Below are 12,954 nucleotides of genomic sequence, written 5' to 3'. Positions count from 1 at the left end.
GGCCAAAGGGAGTGTTGGGTCAATGTGTTCATTGGATTCTAGATGTAACCAAAGAATGTATTAGATCATGGACCTCCAGGGCTATAATCTCTAGACCAGGAATCAGCAAACAGTGCAACCTGTGGGCCAAATCTGGGCACGGCCTATTTTTGTACAGCCTGCAAACTAAGAATTATTTTTACAGTTTTAAACAAAGAATATGTGGCAAAATATGTAGGTGGCCTGCAAAGCCTAAAATATTTACTAACTGGCCTTTTACATGAAAAGTTTGCCAACTCCTGCTCTAGATCAATAGTATTCAATCTTGGCTACACACTAGGATCACCCAGGGAATCTTTAAAAACAAAACAGCACAGATAAATAACTCTGCCTTTGAATAGGGAACAACATACTTTTCTTCTATTTGCACACTCCACACAGAACACTTCTGTGTCAGACACTTCTGTAGGGTCCAAACAATTCTCCACGGATACCAGTTGGGTTCTCTATGATGCAATTGAATTCTGACACTCACCAGGGTTAGCAGCAGACCCCACAAGTTAAGGGCTCAATCCCACAAGACTTCTCCCACTTCAAATGCTGATGGAAAGTCCACGTTGTCACCTGTGCAGGTTACCAATGGCTGTAAATCAGAGGTTCATACCATTCCCTCATTGGGTTTGACCATTTGCTAGAATGACTCACAGAACTCAGGAAAAGTTCATTTACTAGATTATTGCTTTAATATAAAGTATGCAAGTTTAGAAACAGCCAGATGGAAGAGGTAAGTAGGGCAAGCTATGGAAAAGGGGTGTGGACCTTTCACATCCTCTCAGGCATGACCTCCATGTGGTCAGCAACCTGGAAGCTCTCTGAAGCGCTTCTGTTAAGATCTTTTTGTGGAGGCTTCATTACGTAGGCATGATTGATGAAATCATTGCCCGTTGCAAATTAAGTCAACCTCCAGCCACTCTCCCTTCCCTGGAGGTTAGGGAGGTGGGTGGTGAAAGTTTCAACCCTCTAATCACATGGTTTGGCTCCCTTGGCAACCAGCCCTCAATCCTTAGAGGTTTTCCAAAAGTGACCTCTTTAGCATAAACTCAACACTTAGGACATTCCAATGGCTTTAGGAGCTCTGTGCCAAAAATAGAGACAAAGAGCAAATACACATTTATTATAAATAAATATACATTATATAAATAAATTATTACAATATCACAGCTTTAAACTAACCTACTGAATTAGACTTTTCAAAATGTCGTTTGCATTTTTATAAACGTCTCCAGGTAATTCTGATGTTTATCTGTGTTGAGACTGACGTATATGCTTTACTTTAAGAAAGACTCTCATTACAGATCTTTGCACTGTGCCCCATTTAGTGGAGTGTCAGGTCTACAGTGGATTAATCACAGTTTGTTTCAGCAGAAGGGATGTTTGAGGCAGGACTGATTAAGAGAAAGCTCCAAGAAAGCTTTTACCTTGCCCAGGGAAAATCTGAAGAGTTACAACAAAGCTGACATTTAGGCCGCGCACGGTGGCTCACGCCTGTAATCCCAGCACTTTGGGAGGCCAAGGCGGGTGGATCACGAAGTCAAGAGATCGAGACCATCCTGGTCAACATGGTGAAACCCCGTCTCTACTAAAAATACAAAAAATTAGCTGGGCATGGTGGTGCGTGCCTGTAATCCCAGCTACTCAGGAGGCTGAGGCAGGAGAATTGCCTGAACCCAGGAGGCAGAGGTTGCGGTGAGCCGAGATCGTGCCATTGCATTCCAGCCTGGGTAACAAGAGCGAAACTCCGTCTCAAAAAATAAATAAATAAATAAATAAATAAATAAATAAAATAAAAAAGCTGACATTTATTGACCACTACTGTATTTGCTAAACACTTTATGTACATTTTCACATTGATTCTTGCAGCAACTCTACAAAATAAATTATCATGAGGTAAATGAGGCTTAAGATGATTAAGTAATCCATCCAAGATTACCTAGTTATTAAGTGGCAGAGCCGGGATTTGAACCTGAGTTTGCTTTACTGCCAGGTTGTTACTGAGTGGAACCTCCAATATCTGGAGATCTGATAGGCCATCTCGGGAGTTACCAGGCACAATGTGTGAAATTCATCGACTGATACTCTTGCTTTTACACAGGGCCTCAGATGCTGGGAATCTGGGGCCTCGAGCAACAGGGCAGGAGGCATCTGGATCTTAGCTCCTCACTCACATGCAGTATTTCTCCAGTTTTGTGGGCTCCCATCTTTTCCAGGACTCAAATGCCACACACAGAACCCTTTAGACCTCAGGACATTGTAGAAAGAATGCACCTACTCACTGCAATGAAGGTTAGGCAAACATAAAATATAACCCCAATGGTGCCCTCTGCAGTTTTCCAATGGAGAGGCCCTGATATTGCTTAACTCTATGGAGCAAACTGAGCCTTAGTGAGATTCATGAATTTGCTCAAAGTTGCAGGGATTCTAAAGGGTGATGTCTGTCTAAGGCCCATCCTCCCTCTGTGATGTCATCATTGCCCTGACTGCTGCCAGTTCATGCATCCATCTGATTCTGAGGGGTCTCTTTTCCCTTCTCTGTTTCTATGGAAAGTCACAGCGGGCTTTCCCAATAAAGTAACCGTTCAGTGATTCCTGTAGCCTCCTTGTGGGGTTTGGGTATGAGCTGTCCCTTCTCCCATCTCTCAGTGGCCTGGTTCCTGTTGAAGATTTTTCCCCTTCAAGGAGGCCCAACTGCAGCCACATTGTCAATTGCTCACTGGTTACCATGGAAACAGGTCTCAAGAGGGACTGCTTTTCTCCCTCCCTGAATGAGGCATATAGGGCTTTGTGAGGGGCAGCGCTTCCCCTTTCGTGGCCAGGAGAAGGACTGGCCTTGGGTGACGATGTTTATACTATTTTACCCAAGAACTCCACTCTTTGTCAACATGACATTGCCAATTTCTCATTCTGAAGAACAATTATTCTTATTTGGAGAACACATCCTGTCACTATTTTGATGGTTAAAAGGCCTTCTCTTATACAAAATGATTATGATAGTAGAAAGAATGGCTTAAAAGATATCATCACTTTCATACAGTAAAAAGTTTGTTGACACACACAACAACATGGATACGTCTCAAAATCCTTATGTTGGGTGAAAGAAGCCTTGCCACAAAGAGCACATACTCTGTGATTTACATAAAATTCAAGAAAGTGAAAGTTCATCTAGACTGACAGAAGTCAGATCAATGGTTGCAGAGGATAAGGTGGAGGGACAGATGGATTATAAAGGGGCACAAGGAAATTTTTGGGAGGGGGTAAAAGTTGTCTTGATTGTGGTGATGGTTTTAAAGGTGTATGCGTATTTCATGGACACACGGAGGGTAACAATACACACTAGGGCCTGTTGGGGGGTGCGGGGAGGAAGAGCATCAGGATTAATAGCTAATGCATGTGGAACTTAATACCTAGGTGATGAGTTGATAGATGCAGAAAACCATGGCACACATCTACCTGTGTAACAAACCTGTATGTCCTGCACAGGTATCCTGGAACTTAACATAATTAAATTAAATTAAATTAAAAATAAAACAAACCCATCCCCTGGTGCATGTTAAGTAGATGCAATTTAGTGTACTTCTGTTAGACCTCAATAAAGCTGAAACAAGGTAGCAATCTTTTGTTGGTTCTTAATTTTAATTTTTACTTTTTAAAAAAGTTTTGTAGAGACAGGGTTTCACTATGTTGCCCAGGCTGTTTTCAAACTCCTGGCCTCAAGTGATCTTCCCATCTCAGCCTTCCAAAGTGCTGGGATTATAGGGGTGAGCCACCACGCCCAGGATGCCAACGTCTAGCCAGCACAGGGCCCTGGTAGAAACAGTTCTGGATACAATGATGCAGGAGGTGAAGTGTGCTTCTGTTGTCATCTCTAGACTCAACCCCAGCTCCCAGGGTTCCCCATTACAGCAGAAGGAGATTCCATAAACTAGTTAACATTAAGGTATCTGGAGACTTAATGAAGCCTGTCTCCTATGAGTATTTACATTTTACAAGCAATTCCTGTGAGTAGCCACGTTCTATCTGGAAGCAGCAGTCTCTACTGGTGGAATTTTAAGCTGCAAGTTACCTAGTCTAAGTAATACTTTGAGACTCTTTATATTTGATCACCTTTGTCAAACGTAAGGATTGAGGATTCCTTCTGTGTCCCTGGGGCCTTTTGTTAGGTTTTGGCCTATATATCATACTTACCATTTCCGTTTTCATAGTTATTATCCTGCCCAGAGTTTTTATATAAATATGATATACTGTAGATACAAACATAAATAAATATATATGTGTGTGTGCGTGTGTGTGTGTGTGTGTGTGTATCATGGATACCAAAATTCACGAATGTTCAAGTGCCTTATATAAAATGGCATAGTACTGAACATAACCTACATAAATTCTTTCACATAATTTAAATAATCTCTAGATTAATTATAACACCTAATACAATGTAAATGAAATGTAAATAGATGCTATACTATATTTTTATTAGCTTGTATTTTTTATTGATTTCTAAAAATACTTTTTATCCACAGTTTGTTGAATCAAGGATGTGAAAGTCACAGATATGGAGGGCCAACTGACTGTATGCATATACATATATATATATTTATTCATAACTATGGTTTTGACTCATGAGGGCAAAATCTGAGTGGATAAAGCATTGAGTAAAAATACCTTTGTAGGTTGTTCAGCATCGAAGTAAACCTCATCACCTACTGTGCACTCAGAACTATTCTAGTGACTAGACGTACAAACAAAATTAAGACATAGTCGCTGACGTGGAGGCCTTAATAATTTAGTACGGAATGTAACTCAATTAGTGGGCCATTGAAATGAAGTGGGATATACAGGCAACCTTGGTGATATTGTGGGTTCTAGTTCCAAACCACTGTAATGAAGCAAATATTGTGATAAAGCAAGTCATGCAAATACTTTTAGTTTCTCTGTGAGTATGAAAGTTATGTTTATACCATACTGTAGTCTACTACATGTGAAATAGTGTATGTCTAAAAAATATAAATATTTTAATTTAAAATACTTTATTGTTCAAAAATGCTAACTATCATCTGAGCCTTCAGTGAGTTATGATCTTTTTGCTGGTGGAAAGTTCTTGCTTCGATACTGATAGCTATTTAGGGTGATGGCTGCTGAGGACTGGGGTAGCTGTGGCAAGTTTTAAAAGTACAACAATAAATTTTGCCATATCCATTGACTCTTCCTTTCACAAAAGCTTTCTCTGTAGCATGCAATATTGTTTGAAAGCATTTTGCCTACACTAGAACTTTAAAATACAAGTCAATCCTCTCAAACACTGCCACTTCTTTATTAACTAATGATGTAACGTTATAAATCCTTTATTGTCATTTCAACAATATTCATAGCAGCTTCTATTTTATCTCATGATAAAACTTCTCGTTCTTCCAAGTTGGATCATGAGATTGCAGCAATTCAGTCCCATCTTTAGGTTCCACTTCTAGTTCTGCTTCCTTTGCTGTTTCCACCTCATCTGCAGTTACTTTCTACACTGAAAAATTGAACCCCTCAAAGTCATCCATGAAGACTGGAATCAGCCTCTTCCAAACACCTGCTAATGTTGACATTTCGACCTCCTTCCATGAATCATAACTGTTGTTAATGACATCTAGAATGGTGAATCCTTTCCAGAAAGTTTTCAACTTACTTTGCCCAAATTCACAGAGGAATCACTGTCTATGCATGCCAGCTGTAGCCTTATGAAATGTATTTCTAAAGTAACAAAATTTGAAAGTCAAAATTGACTTGATGCATGGGTTCAGGGCATAGGGAAGCCTGAGGAGAGGGAGAGAGATGGGGGAATAGCTGGTGGGTGGAGTAGTCAGAACACACACAAAATTTATCAATTAAGTTAATTTTTTTTATGGGCCAGGTTTGTGGTGCCCCAAAACAATTACAATAGTAACATCAAAGATCACTGATCACAGATCACCATAATGATTGTAATAATAATGAATATGTTTGAAATATTGTGATAATGACCAAAATGTGATATAGAGACATGAAGTGAGCATGTGCTGTTGAAAATATGGCACTGACAGACAACACAGAAACACAATATCCACAAGGTGCAATAAGGTTAAGTGCATTGAAACGCTTGTATGTTAAGATCTTAATAAGCACAACAAAATAGGATCTAGAGCAGCCATTGGAGTGTCAGCAAACAGTTTCTGAAATAGGTAATAGCTATGCTAAATTCCAAGGAGCTGAGGAGTTAGCAATGAGATGAGAGAAGGACTCTCCTGAAAGTGATTCTTTTGTGAGACTGAAAGACTGCATTATTTTGGAATGACACCTGGGTCCTGAGAAAAGACCAACCTGAAGAGATATTTAGAAGCTAGATTATGATTATGTGGTCGTATGGCTAGTGGACAGCCTTTGTGAGGTTGGAGGCAGGGTTGTGCAGAAATCAAAATAATTTAGAAGGATCATTTTGGCTACCGTAAATCTGTTTATGTGCCGACAAGGTAGCTGTTGAGTATCAGGTGAGGAGACTCCTGTGGCAATCTAATGAAAGACAATGGTGCCCTGAACACTAGGATACTGGGATAGGGATGGAGGCCAAGGGTCTACTTGAAAAGTACTCAGAAGGTAGAATCAACAGGACTAGATTCAGTGGATTGATTGGATATAACTGTGGGAACTATTAGAGAAGGGAAAGCTAGGAATGACACCCAATGCTTGGCCTCATGTAACTACATGGTTAGTTAATGGAGGATGGACTCAGGTTTAAGTAAGGTTAGAAGAGATCATGAGTTCTGCAGGGACTTTTGAGTTGGAGGCAAGAGCAACTCATCTAGAAATCAGGAAGGAGGTCACATTTATGCGTCTGGAAATCAGGAAGCAGGTTCAGCCTGTAAATACAGATTTAGCATACTGATGGAACTTGAAACCATCGGGAGAGAATAAAACAGTAAACACACGAATTAATTTCTGAGTGATAGGTTATTTTAGCCAAGACTTTTTCATGTTTCACAGGTGATTTTTTTTTTGTTTGCACAGCAGAGAAAGAAGTCCCTAATTATGGCAGGTATAACTGAGAACTATTTTTTGTGTGTGTCTGTAAAGATGGGCTATTGGAGATAGAAATGTGGTGTTTGGATTAGAGTTACAAGTCCCAGTCCATCAGTTTTTATCTGATTATACACATTTAGGCTTTTAGAAAATGTTTCCTTGTCAATCTTCCCACTGCACTTGAGACACACCTCTATGAGAGAAGTCAATAACTTGGGCCAATATAATATATTTACATCTGTTGCCCCCTGTGCTTTAGCCCCTTGAGGCCAAGTGCCAGCATGGCTGATTTAAGTTGTGGCATGCATTGAAAGATTGATCTGCTAAACCGAGTGCTTCCTCTCCACAGTTCCCATGTTGAGTTTTCTCGTAAATTACTCTTGACTCCCACGTTGACTTATGTGTATTCAGGAGAGCAAATATAAATGGAGAGGTATTTGTATTCAACTGAAAGATGAATTCTACTTATTTTTTACATAAGAAAAAAATAACAGATTTTGTATAATGTGCTGAATGCTGAATTTATACGTGTGTCTTTGTTGCTTATTATAATCTAAACTACCGGACAGATGTTTCTGTTGGTTTTTGTACAAACGCTGAGGAGATCCCTTTTAATTTGGTCCATGGACTCTGTGCTTTTCCTTAGCTTGCCAGACCAAATATTCATTCTCCATAATCACGCAGAAAAGTAACCAAGGGTCTCTTTGTTTTTGTCAAATGCTAAGATACACCAATCATATCAGAACGTTGTCCATTTGTGTTCACGTCTTAATTTTCAGCCAACTGTTTTTGTGTTTACAGTCTGCATTAATTAATTTAGGGCATCATGAAAATGGTTTGTGTTTGATGGGTGAGTTTCATAATGAGCAGAATTTCTGCATGGATTTCTTACTCATTTAACAGTTGAGAACATGCCATTATTTTATAAGCACTACTGATAAATCATTTGGCAAATACTTCTCAGCCGTTTAAAATAATTTTTATTTCCTGTGATTTCAATTGTCTCCGCATTTTTCCTTGTAAATAGTTGAAGAGTAAGCACATTTTCAAAGAGCTGTAGGGAGGCTGAGATGCCAGTTGCATTTTAACGATATAGGGCATTATCGTTCTTACTGTAGCCAATTCTCTTTTAAATCATTGCAGTTTCTGCTCTAGCCTCCAGCTATAGAATTCTTTTCAAGCTGGCAGTGAACTTGGCAGGTTGCCAGAAGAAATATAAAGGTGTTTTGGTCCACCGAAGTATTTTGAGTGGTTCTTAGTGATACAGTTTTCTTCAGTACATCTGCAAAACATTTTTCTGAAGTGAATTTTCATGTGAAAAGCCTCCTTAATCATCACCAGTATTGTTTATTTCAATGCAGTTATTTAAGTGCCCCCCTGGGTGCCTACAAAATAAACAAGGGAATCTTCTAAAGAGTTTTAAAAGTGGCAGGTGCTGAGGCTGTGCCCTATTCACTTAGTTTGCAATGACATTTTTGTGCTAATCTATAGACAAACAAGAGACAGGTGACACACCAAATCAAGAACAATGCACAAGAGAAGACGGTTTCAGCCAATGGGGTCAGCTCTAGATAAGATGCTTTTGAAGAAAATACATACAAGAAGCAACAGCTTTTTAACCCCCTTGCTGTTTGCATTCGGGCTGTATAAATCTGATATTGAAACTTGAGATGTTAACTAAACTTTTTGATTTTTAAATAAAAGCAAAAGATTCAAATTTAAAATGTCTATATGTCTGAATTTCACATGTATGTATATGCTTGCATATGTATAACCACTCATTTAGACATATATTTTTATTTTAAAAATAAAAACTATCAATAAACATGAAAACATGTGAAAATAACCATTTGTTTGCCATTTTGGCCATAAATTCAATTCACATATGTTGTATTTTCACAACAAACCACTGTATTTGCATGCCAAACACCAAAACACATGATGAAATTTAAGAAATAAATGATTAAACACATTTGTGTATTTTTTCTTCTTTATTTATTGCCATGTGTATGTAAAAAAATTGTTTCTACTGAACTTGTGTTAAAAGTTGGATTAGTCATTAATTTGCAGGTACTTAATGGGAAGTTGATTTGGTTAAGCTTTAATGCAGGCTCATTATTAACCATCAGACTCCTATTTCTTTTTTAAAGTAATCCTACTCATAAGTTGCTGACCAAGTTTTGTGGAAGATTTTTTTTAAAAGCTTATTTTTTTTTTCATAAAAATTATAAGTATTACTGAATGCACAAAAACACTGTAAAAGCATCAAAATATTCCACTATGCTAAAGGGTAGAATTTTGAAGACATTTATGTACTGCTTAAGAAAAGCTGAAGATTTTGCATATAATCCCATAAAAAAAGAATCAGACAATGGCATTTTATCCAGCCCTTTCTACTTTAAGAAACCTTAGCATGGTTCACTTTGATTATCATGATCAAGAACAAGACATAATCACCCTGCTGATGGTTAGATCTCTAGTATCATTATATCCCCAGTTTTGTATCTATTGTTTGGGCTCAGCTGCTTCTATGGCAATCAGCCTTGGTTAACAAAAATGTATTATTTACCAAGTGAAAATAGAAGGCATCATATACCTTCTTATAGCAAACATGGCAATCCTAGCATTTAAGAATCAAAGGAAATTTAGATATCAATGTTGTGATATTGGGAGCATACAAATGTCATTAAAATTGAATTGAGAAAACCAAACAAAGTACTTCAACAGATTTGGGTTGAGATTTGTTTGTAATATGGTAGAGTCCTCTGCTAAACTTAGAGATGACTGCTATTGATGCAGCAGCTGTGGAAGAGAGGGCCTGCTGCCATCACTGGAAGGATTATTATGTTTTGAGTATTACCAGGAAACTCTCAACCAACTAGATAATAAGGCAGTTGAGAGTGAGGAACTGTCCATTGGCCAGTCTGCATCAAGGCTACAACGAAAGTCTTTAGCTTTTATATTTGTAGCCTGCTATTTTTCCTGATGAACACATTATGATCATTTTTTCTATCAAACAATGGCTCAGGATTTATCAAAACCGTAAGCTTTCTGCTTGCCAGGTTTGCATCTTGGCCTTCAGAGTCAACCCTCAACCTTCATTGAAATATACTATTTCAATTCCTGCCAGAAAATGGGAGTAAACAGAATAGAAGCTTAAAGAAATGACAACGTTTGTAGAAATAAATCTGTTTAGGGAATACATTGTCTGAGAATAGAATGCTCAGTTTAAATATATTGCAGGCCTTTTTTCCTTATGAAAATGGGAACAACTACAATGAAATACAGATTATGTAGAGGATCGAAGACAAGCATGGATCCCTTTGGTACTTTGATGAAACTCTGTGCATGCATGCACATTCACACACACATACCGATTATGTACACATACAGATAAACACATATATATGATAGAACTTGAGAGGAAACAGAGACTCCATTGAAGTGAATCCATGGACTTCCTCAAGAACTGTGGACACACCTGGTTGAGGACTCTGTGTAAAAGCATGCAAAATATTGCCAATACAGAGTTTCTTTTGGAGGAAAGTGCTAAATATTGCTTTTGAATTATGACTACCTCATTATTTCGATGACCAGCACAGAGTGGAGGGAACCAAACATGCTTGCATTGTCTGTCAGTGTAACCAAGATAACTAGCATTTCCACAGGGATTTATATTTTTGAAACCACATTCCCATCTATAGCCTTGTGCAACAAAGTGCAAATACTGTAGTGTTATCTCCACTTTACAGGAGAATACATAAATGTAGGAGTTAAGTGGCTGCCTGCAGACCAGAGATCCCTAACCTTGTACTCCTGCAGTTACATTGCTCTGGCAATAGCTGTATTGGAACCTGAATCAAATCCTTGTTAACCTTAATGTTTCATTCTGTTTTTGAGCAGTTAAAGTAGGCCTATGGTTTTGGTATAACCCGTTTGTGTTCTTTCCTATGATCTTTGAGTAGATAATACTAATTTTAGGTCTTTTAGGTAGGCCAGTATATTGCTAAAGAAAACACATCATTTTCACCCTGAATGAGACATGCACCATTATCTAACCTTTATAGCATTCTTTATAAGTTGTCTTCAGAATCCCTCAAAAAATGAGCATGTAGTCCCTACTTACATCTATCTATATTGGTTAGTCATTTTATTTCAGAATGTCCAATAAAAAATGAGATCTAGAATGGTGGCAGTTTTCCAGCCAATTCAGATGAAATTTAAAAAGAAAAGAAAACCCACAACTTCTTCTTGAAATATGCAAATAATGAAGACAAATCTGCCCCACATGAAGAGCCCTACAGTCATTTCCTTGACATTGCTGCTAAGAACTGGTGTTTCTTTGTCTCTTTCATCAGCATATGACAGAAGGGTGCTGTCAGAATGCTCATAAAATATAACCACACTTGATATTTGTCCCATCTTTTTAACTTTGCCATGTGATCTTGCACCTATTTTCTTTTAGCCTTCTCACAACACCTCTAAATGGTTACAACCATTTAAATCTTAGACGCTGAGAAGTCAGTTATAGTTTAGTCTGTTGCTTTCACTGAGTCTAAGCCACCAGTGTGAAACATTCACCCAACTATCTAGAAGGTGACCTTATACATTTATGGTGTTGTGTCATCCACAAATATTTTCCCATTTGCAATTCCATTTCATCCTTATGTATGGAATCATTAAGCAGGAAAGTGGAACCCAGTGTTACAGATCAGACAATTGAGACTAAGAGACACAGGAAAAGAACTAAACAGGGACAGAGTTCTTCTTAATCCCAACCTTCCCCATTGCGTTGAAATCACAGGTCCATTTTACTGACATGATTGTTATGCTAGGGAAGGGCCAATGAAGTTGGTTCTTATTTTATACCTGTTTCTTTTGACCCTTCTGTGTCCTTGCAGGCAGCACCTCAATTGACTTTCAAGATTCAGGTAACCAATTTTCTTGCTGTTTGCTTAAGAGCACTCATTTCGAAGTACATGAAACTGGCTTAGACCTTTAGACAGATCCCCAGGGGATGACTTATGTGTGCAGTGCTGAAAGTCGATTTAACAAAACCATTAATTTGAGTTTCTGGGAATAAACAGTAGCTGTCACCCACCATCAGAAAATACACAGTGCTTTGTAATCCAAATTGCAAAGTGCCTGAGAAGACGACTGAATCAAGGATAATAACTTTGGTGGTTGTTCAAGTCTGTGTATTGTTTTAACTTTCTGGCCAGGATGGTTCATTTCAGTGTGGTTTTCAGAAAACTAGATATTGGGTTGTGCCTGCCACATTTCATCAGTCATGCTGCATTATGTGCATTAGGAGGCCCTATGAATTCTTTTGGTCTCAGATTTACTGCAAGATGAGGCAGAAATCCATTTATGAATCCAAGGAAAGAGACTGTTAAAGATAGTCCCTCTTCACCAGGGGAGACAGCACTTGCTTTTCTCTCACCATTCTTTTGCAACAATCCTCCTGCCAAACCTGGTCTTTCCCCAACAGTACAAAGATTTAAAACTCAAGTAAACCTAAATTCAAATAGTGAAAACGTATTTCTCGAAGACACATGGCTGATTTCAAAATTGTCTTTGTTTTCTTCTTAAACAATGAACGGTAGGCAGCATTACTATGATAAGTACGATAAGCATAAAAACAGCTTCAGCATCAATGATCTGATGAGCCCGCAAGGGAGCGCCTACTGATATTCTCAGATGCCTGGGGTGTATGCTCCTGTACAAGCCATGGTCATTGACTTTCTGTTTTGAAATTATTTAAAAATATTTGATATAGAATATTTCAAATGTACAGAAAAATAGAGAGCACCATATCTGACACAATCATCCAGACAAATCTAACAACGTGAACATTTTGCCATATTTTCTTCAGATTGCTTGTTT

The sequence above is a fragment of the Aotus nancymaae genome, unplaced genomic scaffold, assembly GCF_030222135.1.
Source record: "Aotus nancymaae isolate 86718 unplaced genomic scaffold, 86718_ANA_hifiasm-v0.15.2.pri h1tg000030l, whole genome shotgun sequence".
NCBI classification, from domain to species: domain Eukaryota; kingdom Metazoa; phylum Chordata; class Mammalia; order Primates; family Aotidae; genus Aotus; species Aotus nancymaae.
Note: the sequence above shows the minus strand (reverse complement) of the source record.